This window comes from Panicum virgatum, chromosome 4N (assembly GCF_016808335.1).
Source record: "Panicum virgatum strain AP13 chromosome 4N, P.virgatum_v5, whole genome shotgun sequence".
In the NCBI taxonomy this organism is placed as follows: domain Eukaryota; kingdom Viridiplantae; phylum Streptophyta; class Magnoliopsida; order Poales; family Poaceae; genus Panicum; species Panicum virgatum.
The window spans coordinates 44837681-44852411 of record NC_053148.1 but is presented as its reverse complement, the minus strand read 5'-3'; the positions used below and the strand labels follow the sequence as shown (position 1 = coordinate 44852411).

At 52.3% G+C, this 14731-nt stretch overlaps 1 non-coding gene across 1 annotated transcript; it reads left to right on the top strand.

Moving 5' to 3' along the window:
• Positions 1-6038: 6038 nt before the first annotated feature.
• Positions 6039-6147, top strand: LOC120671644. The gene has a single exon (XR_005673744.1). It is a non-coding gene; the product is annotated as a small nucleolar RNA R71 (small nucleolar RNA).
• Positions 6148-14731: the final 8584 nt, after the last annotated feature.

The window sequence follows — 14731 nt, the reverse complement described above, 5'->3', positions numbered from 1 at the left end:
AATCCATGTGCGTCCCCTTCCTTCAGTCGGCGGGAAAAATCCCATAGGAGTCTGCTGGAGGTGATGCCTGTAGATCACTCGGAGCCGTCGCAGGGCCTTACGGGCGGCTTTCCGATAGGTATCCGGGAAACGGAACCCAGTGGTGGAGATGAACCAAGGGTCCACATCAGGGTAGCGGGTGCTCCTTGCTATGAAAATCATCAGGTCACACCGAAGAGTGCCCTTGGAGTCGTACTCCCGGTAAAGAAACTCTGGCGGATCCACAACTCCAATGCGTTCCAGGCTGAGTATTAACAACTTAGGAAGGCCGGGCTCTGCGAAACAGATTCCGCCGATCCATCCATCGTCAGCCATCTGGAACAGGGCAAGAACCAAAGGTAAGTGTTTGTGTGAGGAAAGGATTAAGGATAGAAAAGTCCTAAGGTGAAGGGTCCGGGTTTCGCTCCTAGGGTCACGTCCTACGGCCAACCTACGGCTCTGATACCACCTGAAGCGTCCCCTCGTAAGAGAAGACTTAAATGTGATACAAAACATCAGTCCCAGGAGGCTGATGCCACATTTATTACATCAGATGGTTCAAAACCGTACAAACCTTGGAGGACACTCGATACAGATAATGATAATAACTAACCAAGCTACGACATAACACCAGACCGCAAACCACATAGGGTCTACCACGGGCTCAGAGTACTGCGACAGCGGAGGCATCTCGACAGGGCCGGTACCACAGGCAAGGTTGGGTGTAGAACGGTAACCCTACTCGGCGTCGTCTGGTACGAAGTCTGGATCTTCCTCTGTAAAAAAAAGTAAGAGTGGGGTGAGTACAAACGTACTCAGCAAGTCCAATCATACCCACGGAGGGGGGTTATATCAGAATAATATGCCTAGGTAAATCAAGGATAAGGTTATGGTTTAATTTGCAGAAAAACGATATTTTATGCAGGGGTTTGTTTTAAAGAAAACCTTTATGAAAATCAATTTCAGAAGTAACACGGAGTTTCCAATTTTTAAACTGCTACCGGACTCCCCGTCCGTCGTAGCACACGGCACAACTGCCGGACACAATTCCAAAACAACTCACACCAGCCCATCCCAATGAAACACTAGTTATGTGACCACACCATAACTCGCCCAATACCGTGGGCACGGACTATTCGAATAGATTCTTAACTCTGCAGAGGTGTGCAACTTTACCCACAAGTAGGATACCACAACTCGAACACCGTCGTGTCGGTGTAGATCCCAACATAGCCATTACCCACCTTAGCTAAGCCTGACTAGCCATCACGGGATGCACCAAGGGGTCATTGACCGTTCACTTAGGTATAACCGGGCATAAGTCACTCGGGGCTTATCCCTTTTCCTTAGTTACCCGTTGCTCTCAGCTCTCCTGATGGCTACCACACCAACTAGTGGGATTTATGCTACGCCGTTGCCCATTCAACGGTCGAGTGGTTTGCACGATAAAGGAGTTAGGTGAGATGACACACCAACTCGGTCCTTAGGCACGACAAGATGGATAACTCCCTTCTTTGCCCTGCCACACAGGCATAAGCACACCAATCGGCAATTCACGCAGAAATGCCGTCCATCCCGTCCATACTCATCTTTCGAAAATCCACGTTTTATCCCTTCCCACACGCACACATTTTCTTTATCAAATAAATTATATTATGAGTAAAGTCCTAAACGTTCTAATATCGATTAACGTCCAAGCAAAATCAGACATTAATCTAGGTGGTCAAGGAATGGTCATCACAAATCAAGGGGTGGCTATCCAACCGTGTTTTCATGCAAGTAAAACATATGCAACTTTATAAAACAGGCCATTGGGTTGTGTTTATAAAAACTAGGACAGAAACATGCATCAAAGGATGGGATTGAACTTGCCGTCTTCAAAGCCTTCGGGGAAGTCCTGTCCTTCGGGCTCGGGGTCGCGGAACTGGTCTTCGTTCTCTTGCTCACAGTATGGCTCGTTGACGGGCTCTCCTTCGGTCACTCCGTGGTCTACGATGCACACAAACAAACACACAATCAAAACACAGAAAATAAAGATTTGTCGTCGAGCTCGAAACGGAAACACATGAAATATAGAGCATAGAGTATTATTTTTGGATGGTTTCTGAATGGTATGGCCAAAACTGAGTTAAGAGAGGCGTGGTAAAGTTTTAGGTTAATCCGGGGTCATTTGGCGCATGAAATGATAGGTCAAAGGAGGGTTTAAAGCCTAAACAGGGGTTCAGGGACCTAATTGTAATTAAGATTAAGTAGGCAGGGGCTTGGTTTATATTTTAGAAACTTCTGGGTTATATTAGGAAAAAGTCAGGGATCTAAATATAATTAAATTTTATAGTGGAAAGGTCTATCCTTGAAATATAATAAAGAGGGGGGGTCTCTTTTGCAAAGGGTACAAAGGGTGGAAGGACTCTTAGATAAAAGGAAAGAAGGCCAGGGGCCTTTGGGCAAAATTGCCCTGCCTTCTTCCTCCTTGCGCTGGGAAATAGGGGAGGGGCCGGCGGCTCGCCGGTGTTGCCAAACCCGGCGGCCAAAGGCTCGAGGCGGCTCCGGGGTAAGGGGAAAAGGGCCAGGGAGGCTCGCGGGGTTGGTTCCCGGCCGCGGCTCAGCCCGTGGCGGCCTGGGGTGGCTCGGCCACAGCGACCGGCGGCGGCGGGTGATGGCGGCCCTGGATCGGTAATCCAGAGGGGCGGCGGCGGTCAAGAGGAGGGGGAGGAGCACCATTGGGCCTCAGAGGTGCCCAAACCTACCTCGATTCGGGTCGAGGGGCAGTGGAGAGGGGGCTCCGCGGTGGCCGGCGGTGGCAAAGGCAAGCGGCGGCGCTGCAAGCTAGAGGAGGAGGACTGGGGTGGCGGTGGTGGTCGTGGGGGCGAAGGGGCGATGCTGGGCGCCCTTTTATAGGCGAGCTAAGGCTGTTGGGGTTCGGCGGGACGCTGCGGAGGCCGGCGACCGGGTTAATGGCGGTGGGGCTGACTTGGTTCTGTGCGGGCGTCAACGCACGGTGAGCTGGTGAAGCGACGGCTCGACGAGCGGCGCTGTGCTTCGTCAATGGCGCCAGTGGGGGGGCGAGGTGACGTGAGGCGGCGACCACCGCAGGCGGCACTGCACTAAGGTCGCCGGCGCTGTGCGCCGGGGCAACGGCGTGCGCGCGCAGGTCAGTGCTGCGGCCGGCGAAGTGACGCTCGGAGCGGCTCGGCGTGGCGGGTCGGGACATGCGGGCTGGGTAGGCGGAGCACGGCCAGGGGGCGCGCGTCGGGGAGGAGGACCGGCCGGGCCGGGCGTGTTGCGCGACCGGAGCGGGGTCCAAGGGCGGCGTGTTCGGGGGAGACGTGCTTGATTGGGCACGGTCGGGCGGAGCAGAGGGCGAGGGGAAAGGCGCGGGCCAGGCACGCGCGGCAGAGAAGAAAGGAAGGAGAGAGAGAGGGGGGAAGGAGAGAGAAAAGAAAAGAAAAGAGAAAGAAAATGGGAAAAAGAAAAGAAAAGAAAAAGGAGGGGAGAGAAAAGGGAAAAAGGAGAGAGGGAGAGAGGGAGAGACTTGCGGTGATCCCGCCGGTGGCGACAGCGACGCCGGTCGGGCACGCGCGGCTGTCGCGGCCGCGGGCCGCTGCCAGGCGTGATGCACGGGTTGAGGGGAAAAACAGGGTTCTGGATACGGGTGTCGGGTCTTTGGGGAAATCGGAAGATCTGGCGGAACAGGGAAGTTCCCGAAAAGCTGGGGTTAGGGTTTTAAGGGGGAGATCGAGCTCAACGACGAGGAACAAACTTAGCGCACGATTTAATTTGATGAGTTTTCGGGGCGTTACAATAGGCAAGCCATAACGGCTATGGAGCCGTTGGAGAAGGTGGGGCCCAGGAGCCGTTGGCCCTGGGTCGGCCGACCTGTGGGGTCGGCCGGCCCCAGGGTGGGCCCCCTGGTGCCCCCCTTTGGCCAGATGCTTCCTCAACGGTTATGAACTTTGGAAATATAGTGCACGGCAAAAAGTTTGTTCGAAAAGATGTCCAAATTATTTTTCCCAAAGGATTTTAAAACCCAGAAAATATTTTTGGTATTTCTGTAAAAGAGAAAAATGCTAGAAAAATTCCAACATGCAGAAAACAATTTTTGAAAATTTTAAACATGCAGTGGAGAAAAACAAATAAGGTGCAAAGAAAATGTTGAAAAGCGGATGAAATAAACATGAGATAAATACCAATTTACCTTTGGCAAGGGCGCATCGCTTAAAGTCCGACGTGCCTGACTCCTTTTTTATTATGATTGAGCACCCGTCCTGGGAAGAGCAGTGACGGATTGCTGTGCTTTCTCCACTTTTTTCACTCTGGATGAGGAGGGTCGATCTTGTGGAGTAGTCTGGACTAGTATTACCACCTCTTCATGCTTACCCTCCTTTATGACTTCTTTCACGAGGCTGACCATGTTGTCCTTCTTTCGTGGTGTTGTCACGACTTCTTGTATGCCTCGTGAATTTGGCCCAAACTTGATTTCGATCATAGAGCATTGCTCAACCTTGGGCTGAAATGGGAACCTTTCTTCCTTGCCGTTGATATTGAAGTGGATTTCTCCGGCTCCAAAATTGATTTGTGCCCCCGCAGTGCTTAGGAATGGTTTTCCTATAATAAGTGGTGTATCCTTGGAAATGTCCATGTCCAGCACCACGAAATCGATAGGGATGAAGTAGTCCCTAACTTTTACCGGTACGTCTTCTGCAATCCCCTCTGGATACCATACCGAGGAGTCTGCCAGCTGGAGATGCATTGGGGTTGGTGTGAGGTGTGTGAAGTTTAGCTTGTCGTAGACGGCTTTTGGCATCACGCTGACACTTGCTCCTAAGTCACACAAGGCACGGCCAAAGTGTTGTGCCCCGATTGAACACGTGATTGTGGGGCATCCTGTATCTTTCTTCTTCTCCGGGGGTTGGTTGAGTATAGCTGCGCTACACTCTTCCGTAAGCTTGACAACTTCTGTGGTGGGCAGCGGCCGTTTGTTGTTGATGATGTCCTTGATATATCGGGCGTAGGTCGGTACATGCATTACGTCCAGCAAAGGGACGTTAACATGTATCTTCTGGATCATCCCAACAAAATGGGTAAACTGCTCATCCACGGTTGCCTTCTTGTTACGGGTGGGGAACGGCAAGAAACTGGTCTCAACATAATCATGTGGAGCCGTTCCCTTTTCTGGTTCCCTAGTTTCTTCTTGATCTATTGGTTGTTCTTCTTCTTGGGTTGCCGGTGCTTTTCCTGCATGGTTAGGGTGTGGTGGATCACGAGTGGACTTACCACCCCTCATGGTCACCGCTTTAACATTCTCAGAGACAGGAACGGAAGCAGCTATTTGAGCAAGAAGAGATTCAACCTTTTTATTGAAACTTGACTGGTTTTTAAGAGTTGAAGACAGAGTTTCAAGCTTGACATTTAAACTTTCCAGGGATTTGTCATTGGCCAAAAGCTTTTTATTTATATTTTTGTTGATTTTAACTTGGCCAAGAACAAGTTCTCTCAAGGGAGGTTGGTTTGGATTGAAATTCGAATTATAAGAAGGATTGTAGTTATTACCTCCCTGAAAAGGTGGACGTGGCTGGTTCCACCCCTGGCCTCCTTGTTATGGACGGTACCCGTTGTTGTTGTTGTTGTTGTTGTCGAGGTAGGCGCAGTCTTCACGGGTTTCGGGGCAGCCGTTCCCCGAGTGTCCATCATTACCACAGACTTCGCACATGAAGTGCGATTCCATGGCACGAGCATAGTTTTCTCTATGCTTCTTGAATTCGGCCCTTTTGGTGAGATGCTTCAGTAGGAGGTCCAGTTTGGCAACGATCATATCCGTCTCCTTGACGGTATGTGTGCCCTTGGTGCGGGGTTGGAGTCGTTCATCGCTCCACCCCTGAATGGATACCATCTTCTCGACCAATTCTTTTGCTTTGGCGATAGTCAGGTCGAGGAAGGCTCCTCCAGCAGCAGCATCAATGTTGGCTCGAGATGTCGTTGTGACCCCATTGTAGAAGCTTTGTAGGACGAGCCACTCGTCCATGCCATGATGAGGACAGGCCAGGATGTATTCCTGCAGTCTCTCCCAAGCTTCTGGGATGGATTCCATCCCTGTCTGCTGGAAACTTGAAATTCACCCGCGCAGGGCATTTGTTTTGCCCAGTGCGGATGAGGCTCCATGGTAGGCCGCCAAAGCTATCAGCGTGGCCAGCTCCCCGGGGATTTTCTGCAGATCATCCTCCAGGGGACTGGACGGCGGAGTGCCAAGGACGCAGGAGCAAATTTCTCAGGTCGACGACCGTAGTTGGTCGCGCTCCTCGACACATGCGTTGAGCTCGCGGCGCAGAAGCTGGTTCTGACCAGACATCTCTGCGCAAAAAGATCACAACATTGTGAAATCATGCAACAAACATGGTTGAAAGAAAGGAGAGCGAGGAAATTACCAGCTAGCGCTCACTCCATCGCTTGACGTCCCGCTTCCTGGTTCACCAGGTCGGCCTCTAGCTGCCTCACCCGCTCTTCCGCGCGGGTGAGAAGGACCTGCTTCTCCTCCAACTGGGCCTCCGCGGCCGCGAGACTGCGGTTATGCCCTTGGGCGTCTGAGGCACGCGCGGCCTCTGTAGAGCGCAGTCGCTCTACAAGCTCCCAGCACGCCGCCTCACCCTTCACCTCGCGGCCATGTTCCTCCCGTAGGAAGGTCGACTTCCTCTTGGAGATCTTCTCTAGCACCTGGGAAATGAAAGGAGACCCCATGGTCACAAAATACGCCTGCAACAGAGAGGCAGACCCGTCAAGAACAAAACTCACCCCGACGGCGGGTGGTAGGCCAGAGGTAACGAGCTTCTTAACCCACTGGACCTCCTCCAGCAGCGAGCCAATGTGGCCCTCAGCGGAGGTAAGCATCTCCTGAGCCTCAAGGCCCTGCCGCCCCATATGTCGCCAGAGCTTATCCTCCCACGAATCGTCCAAAACAAACCACGGGGTGCCGAAATCGCCGCGCGACCACCATTCCAGCGGCCTGCTGGACGGACGGAAGGGGACCAACGAGCTCTCCGTCGTCGGTGGCTCTGGCGGTGGGACGACCTCTCCCACCGGCAACAAAGGGAGAGGACCCCCGGCGGGGGCATCCATGCGGTCCGCAGAAAACGGCACAAATACCGTCGCCGCACTGCCCGACGGGAAGATAGGACACGCTATCGCTAGCGTCACCTCCCGCAACGCAGGCGCCACCGGCGACCCCCTCTCGGCGATTGGCGAGCAAGGCTACCAGTGAGGGATGCATGGACCATTCCACCGGTCCTGCCATCGGGTGAAACCCGGTCAAAACCCTGCATCATAAGAACGAGAAGGCACATCACTAAAAGCAGTCTTCCCGAGTACTGGGGCGAACACGACACTTACGTCCTCACCGCGGCCCGAGACGGGATGGCCACGGCCACCGATGCAGGAGGCGAGCGCATCGCGGCGGCCCCCTCGTCAGGCGACGGTGGCCCGCCAGCTCCTCCTCGGCTCAAGGAAAGGGCGCAGTCATTATCCCTGAGACCATCGCTTACGGGCTCCGGCGCGCCCAGACCTTCATCCCGGAGCCTCTTCGTCGGCTCAGGAGCCGCATCGTCGCGAGGCCGCTTGAGGCTCCCAAACCCGCTCGTCTCGCGTAGGGAAGCCGTGGAACCAGAGCCCTCATCTCTGAGTGATCCCGACTCCTCCTCCTCCTCATCGGAGCAGGACTCTGGGTACTTCAAGGGGCGGGCGTCCATCGAATCCTGAGCATCCGCGGATTCCATCCCCTCATGGATGAGCTTCGCGACCTCCCTCTGGCGGACAGTGTACTCCTGGGCGCGGAGCGCCCTCCTCCTCTTCCTTTCCACAGCCTTCCTCTACTGCTCAGCCTGACGAGCGGCCCCTTCCGACCCCTTGTTGCGATGGGGGACGGACTTGGGCTTGCCAAGGCCCTACAACCACAACCAGGAATGGAACAATCAGGAACGGAAAAATGTGGAAGAAAGGCAAGGAATAAGAGCCGAATCAAGTGCTTACTAGGTTAGGCGGATACCCTGACCAAAATGGAGAAGGCCCGCTGATGGCGCGACATGTCTCCCCTGTTATCAGGCCCTCGAGCCACCTCCATAGCCCAGAGGCGCCGGAACCCCGGAGCTCTTCCCGCGACTCGCCGCGCTCAAAGTCCCACATCTTCTCCCGGAACGCAGAAAGGACACGCACCTTGCGGAGGAAGATGGTGGCGAAGACACGCGCACCTTCAACGCCTCCTCAATCGCCTCCACGTGATTTTTCTTCCTTTTGGAGACTCCCCAGGTCCAGGTATCCTGCTTCTCCATAGCGTCCCTGGTGAACACCGGAAATGCCTCCTCCCTACTAGCTTGGTTCCGAATGTAGAACCATTTGCCATGCCACCCCCGGTTATTGTCCATGGGAGTATACCTTGGGTACGAAGCCTCCCGGGCCTCCGCTGCAAACCAAAGCCGCCGATGGGCGCAATCACCGTGTTCGAACGCGATGCGCCGGCTTCCCTCCTCAGTGTGACCGGACGGCCGACGAACATCTCCCGGAATAGATCCACATGCGGATCTATCCCGAGGAATGCTTCGCACACCGTCACGAAGCCAGCGATGTGCAACATTCCAGGGGATTGAGGTGGTGTAGCCCAATCTTCCACTCTTCCAGCAAACCCGTCAGGAAAGGGTGGGCAGGATACCAGAGACCCGGCGCGTAGAAGATGCGGAAGGTAACCACCTCACCAGGTCGCAGACGCGGGACGACATCCTCCGACGGCGGCGCCCTCCAGTGCACTACCCCCTTCGGAGGGATCGACCCTTCCGCTACTAGAGTCTCGAGCTGGGCCTCGGTCAACATGGGCAGCCTCCACAACGACATCGCCGCCCTTTTAGGCTTCGACGCAACGAGCAGCAGAGAAGGCGGTGGGGGTGGAAATGGCGAAGAATGAGGACGAGGGAGAGAATGGATGCTGGAGGCGGCAGAAAAAGGGACAAGAGCCGAGTGGGAAGGGGAGAAACCTCCCCCCTTCAAGTCTTAAAGACCTGGGTGGTCTAGCCAAGCAGGTCCAACGAGCCAGCGTGAGGCCCGAAGCGGCGCAGCACCGCGCGTGTCTGGCCCACGGCCCAACCAGCCGAAAAGACGGACCGGGCCCAACGAGACAATCGACCTGTCACACCTTGACCCCAGTCTTCGCCCGACCTCTGCTCAGACTCCGACTGATCCTGCGGGATCACGTCATAAAGAACCAAGATGGAGCGATCGTGTGAAGGACATACGGCGACCAACGCGATACTACATCCTACTAAGAGTGCTCCCGGCGAGCTCCGTCGACCCCGTCGTCCGCGACGGGGGCGGACTTCACTCGGATTGTCCTTAATTGGGCGTACCCGTTATCAAGCTCACCGAACCCTCCATCCGAGGCCATTGAGGTCAAGCAGTAGGGTTCATCTCCTCTAATCCCCAGCGATCGCAGTGGAGTTCATTAACCATTGAGGCACGAAAACGAAAAAATACTGCGGTAAAACATACAAACAAGATGAGATCGCCTCCGGGCAATTTTATTCATTTTCTTCTCAAGACAATCGGCCAAGGGCCATTGCAACAGATAAAAGCTAGCTGCCTCCAACCAGGGAGGACAGTTGGTACAATGGATCAAATCCGTTTACTCCCGCAAAGGGAGCAGCAAAAAGGGACTAAAGCAGCGGCTGCTACACGTGAAAGCAGAGGACACGCTCAAAGAATATCGCAAGCCTTCTCCTAGCACCAGCCACGCCAAGAGACCCCCGGTGGTGGAGGAAGCAGGCAACGTCGTCCCAGAGAATCTACGGAGCTGATGTAAGCCCGGACTCCTCGCCGATGTAGCTTCTTGTTGTCTTCCTCAGGACGGGGAAGGTGGCTCAAGGCCATCTTACCCGAGCCGTCCACCTTCGCTTTGCCACTCGGAAAACCAGTAGCCTCCGGCTGGAGACGTGTAGACCCGTCCTGGGTGCAAGACCACCCTGCCAACTAAGAGAAGAGCCCTCGTGGCGGATCGGGTCCACGGCCACCGGGTCATCGGGCCGACGCCAAGGAAAGACTCAGAAGGCCACCAGCGAAGCTGGGTGCCCCCCATGCCTGTTGGCAAGGGAGCAGGCAGACCAGTGGCCTGGCTTGCCAAACTCTGGCAAGCAGCCTTCGCGCTCCTCGGCACCAGCCGGCAGTTGGCGGGACGAACAAGTTGACGTGCCCCCGCCTGAGGAGGATCCTCCGCCACTCACAAGCATTCTTCTAGTGCCAGGGACATAGAGCAGGCACGCCCTCATCTGGAGGGCGGGCATGGGGTGTGAGGAAGAGAACTACTAGGAAGATCTCCATGATCAGTTTGGATGTGGAACCTAGCATCCACAACACCCCTATTTATAGGCGAATGTGGGCACGAACGGACGCGGCACCCGACGGACCGGTCAAATGTGGCGCGCCAAAAGTCCTCATCAAACCGCACGCCCCCTTTAATGCTAAAGGAACAGGCCCAGCATGCCGAGCGACCGTCGCGCCACTCGGGGTTACGCCGCCGTACGACCCGCCAATGAGAGGCAACCCCGAGCGGGGGAGAAGCCGATGCGTCTACAGCGAGGCGACGAGACGCGCCAGCAAACCTCGAGATTCCGCGGAGTCAGCCCTCCAGCCGGCCATCAAGACCGGCATGTCTCCGTCACGCCAGTGCTGTTACGCCACCGTACGACTCGCCAATGAGAGGCAACCAGGCAGCCGGTGATCTATGCAAGTGGAGTGCGCTGGTAGTCCCTGCTGGGGCAACAGGAGGAATCCGCAATGAGCAGAGCCCAGTTGCAAAAGCACGAGCAGAATGCGCAGCTGAATCCTCACCGGCCGCCTTCGGCGGCTCCAGCTTCATTGTGATAGTGGACTGGATTCGGCACACATGTGTTTTTCCCTTCCTCTACTTTTTTCATCTCTTATCATCGTCTGTGTGGGTTGGGTGGGGCGTCCCTATGTGTCTTGCGTGGGGGCTCCTATCTATCTTCTGGAAGATAGATAAGAGATTCATCTTTAAAGCCACTTAGACCCAATTATCTGCTGCAAATATGTTCAACATTTTAGTAAGATTAACTCAACATTTTGTTAAACATGTTCAACATTTAGCTTTCAAAATGTTGAAACTGTAAAAGACAAATGTTGAAATTAGAAACATAAAATGTTGAAAATATTGAAATGAAAATGTTGAAGAGTTCTTCTACGACGAGGTGGGCGCGGCGCCGGCAGCAGCATGAGTCTCGACGGCGGTGGTAGCAGCGTGTGGCTCTACAGCTTGTACAGCACACAGCGGCAGCACGTGGCGGCAGCAGCAACTGCAGTGCAGCACGCCGCGGTAGCAGCAGCGCAGCGGCGCGGCAGAGCGCGTAGGAGCGGGGCAGGAGAGCGGCGTGGGGTGGCGGCAGACCACGGGCTCAGGGGCGGCGGCGCATGGTGAGGATGCGGGTAGGAGGAGGAAGAAGAAGACTAGGGTTGAGTAGATCCAACGAATGGGGTGACTTGCACGAATCTCAAACACTGGAAGGTGGGGAAGAAAAAAAACTTCCGGAAGATGTATAGGATTTCTGGTCTTGCGTGGGATGAGAATTTCTGGTATCGCACAGCCCACCAAGGCTCAGTAACTTAGAACTACAGCAGCCCAGTGGACAGGGTGGCGGTCAACATGCACAGGCCCAACCTAATAAGTATGTTTTTTCCCGCTAAATCTGAGTAACAACCGTTATTTTTTTCAAAAGGTTTTGTGACATAATGTGATGGGGGTGTAAACCCGGGGCCCTTAACGGGCCCGCCTCAAACAGTAATGGCCCAACATCCTGTTGGGCTCACCTCAGCACAGCCCATGTACCGGTACGGACAACTCCTGTTCCTTAGCGCCTAGCGCAACCAGAGGCCGACCCTTCGGGGACACCTGGAAGCCTCCCGACCTAAGCACCCTGGGTCAGCGTCGTACCATGCGACCCGGGCCGTGTGCTCCAAGAACGCCGCCCCGTACAGCGGACGTGCTGGTCAAGCCAGACCCCGTACGGGCCCACACGTTGCACACTCCTCTCCGCACGCCTGGACCACAGTGTTGGCCTTCTAGGCCGCACGACGCAACAGGAGAGAGCGTCAATGAGCTCCGCCTCCCACGCCGTAATAATGGCTTCTCCTGCATACCACTCCATTACGCCAGCGAGTGTGACCGGGCAGCACCGCCTGACCATGGCAGGGCACCCCTCACCAGGCGTGCCGTCCTTCGGGCAGAAGCCACACAGAGAAGGACGCGCGGCAGCGCTACGGACAGACAGGATAGGAGACAACCTCCGAGCGACCGCCCGAGTGGCAAGGCAGCCCTGACTGACCAGGGACAGGACAACAACCAGACAACCCGTCGCCCATGAAAACCAACCTGACACAAGCCTCTCCGCTCCCGACCGACCGGGCGGGGCACGACGACTGACAAAGATGAAGGACCCCCGGGCGGAACCAAGACACCACGATAGATATATGTAAATGGGGGCCTCCACCTTGAACTATAAAAGGGAAATCCCCCATGTAGGAGAGGGTTGGACTCCGAGAGGTTCGACTCTTGGAAAACACATCACTTGAAGGCTTGTAAGCTCCCCTCTGAACTTTGAGTACTTGGGCTCGAGAGCAATAGAGCGAGAACACCACCCCCATACTGGACGTAGGGCACCCTCCGGCCTGAACCAGTCTAAATCCTCGAGTCTTTGCATGTTAGATCATATCCGATCAAGCGCACAACAAACAAGCAATCGAGTAGTTTTGTAGTCGTCCATTCTCAGCAGCAACATAATGTATTCAAAATTTTAAATTAATATAGTCAACATTTTGTATTTTAGACTCAACATTTCTTCCGGTCATGTTTAACATCTCCAATAAACTAGTTAACATTTGATATAAGAATATTGAAGTAGCATGTTCAAAATGTGAGGCAGTTCACTAAACATGTTGAATTTTAAATAATAGTGAAATATATTCATATTGGATCTCATTTTGTTATATTATAATTCTCACTAACACAGTGGTTTAAAAGATTTTTTTAAAAAAAGAGTATATGGTTTGGAAGAAAAACACATTTAAATTTGAAATCCAAAAGCATCTTCCTTCCACCAAGGCGAACCGTAAGGCTGTGTGTGTTTAGTTCGTGAAATTTTTTTAGATTTGGGTACTGTGGCACTTTCGTTGTTATTTGTCAATTAGTGTCCGATCATAGACTAATTAGACTTAAAAGATTCATCTCGTCATTTACAATTAAACTATGTAATTAGTCATTTTTTCTGACTGTATTTAATACTCCATCCATGTGTCCAAAACTTCGATGTGACGGGTACTATAGGGAAATTTTTGAAAACTAAACAGGCCCTAAGTCGACACATATCCGCCAACTTCGCTCAAAAAATGCCAACTATTTGCCCCACCTGGTGCATATGTTGTGTCAATGGCTTAGAAATAGTTGCACGAATCTTAAATATTAGACGATAGGAAAAAAATTTTCAGAAGATGTATATGATTAGGGGCGTTGGGTGCGTGGCGGCCCATCCGGCGCAAAATGGCAGGCGGGCGTACAAATGGTGCTGTTTTTTTCTATAAAAAAAGTTTAGTATAGTACTGGAAAAATTAAAATAGTCTAATTTCTTATCCAGCTTCCATAAGATTTTAAGGATATTCATGTCTATAAGGATAACAGTTTAAATTTAAATCTAGACATAATTGAAGTTTAACAAGACTTGACAAATCTAGAAAGATCCAAAACAAAAACTATTCGGTGTTATCATATTAACAATCTGATTATCAAGATTCACATGTGACAATTTTACCAAATCATTTCAAATGGATAGAATTCTTCGAGAGTTCTCTAATATGTTATCGTGCACGTCCGTAGTAACGAACCAGCATAGTAGTATCATAGTATACGCAATAGTGAAATTTAACAATCGGATTGCATACCCACGGCTAAAACCAGCCGTGTTGTCTAAGCCCACACCCCAATATGCCAGTGAAATGAACCAACTACACCTGCGACGCGAGTACCCGTAGCGGATTTCTTTTTCAACCATTGCGATTACTTCGTGTTCGAAAGGAGAAAACAATAATGCACCGATCTCAATTTTATTTCATCCATCCCAAAAAAATGCAATTATGAAATTTGTGCCAATCAAACTAGTTTAAGTTTTATCAAATTGATATTAAATAGTATTAGTATTTATATATTCAAATAAATTTACTATAAAATATAATCTATAACTAATTTAATGGTACTTATTTGGTATTATGAATGTTATTATTTTTCTATAAATTTAATTAAAATTTAGACTATTTGACTGCTCGAAAAGTAGAATTGCAATAAAATTATGGACGGAGAAAGTAATTCGGAAAATAAAATAAAGAAAAATCCATTGTGCAAACGTGGCCCCCTTCTCCATCGCTTCCTAGGGATAAAAACGGTCGGGAATGATCGGGAAAACATCTTAACCATTCCCGCAACCACATATTTTGGCCGGGAACGGGAACGGAAACGGGAAAGTCGGACGGGAATACGAAACCGATATTACGGTATATCGGAAACGGAATAATTCGATCGGGAACAAGCCGAATACGATCGGGAATCGGAAACTCAAAACGGGAACACCGCCGCGTGTTACCGCTTCAAACATTTAGCTCAACAAAATAGTTACAACTATACATA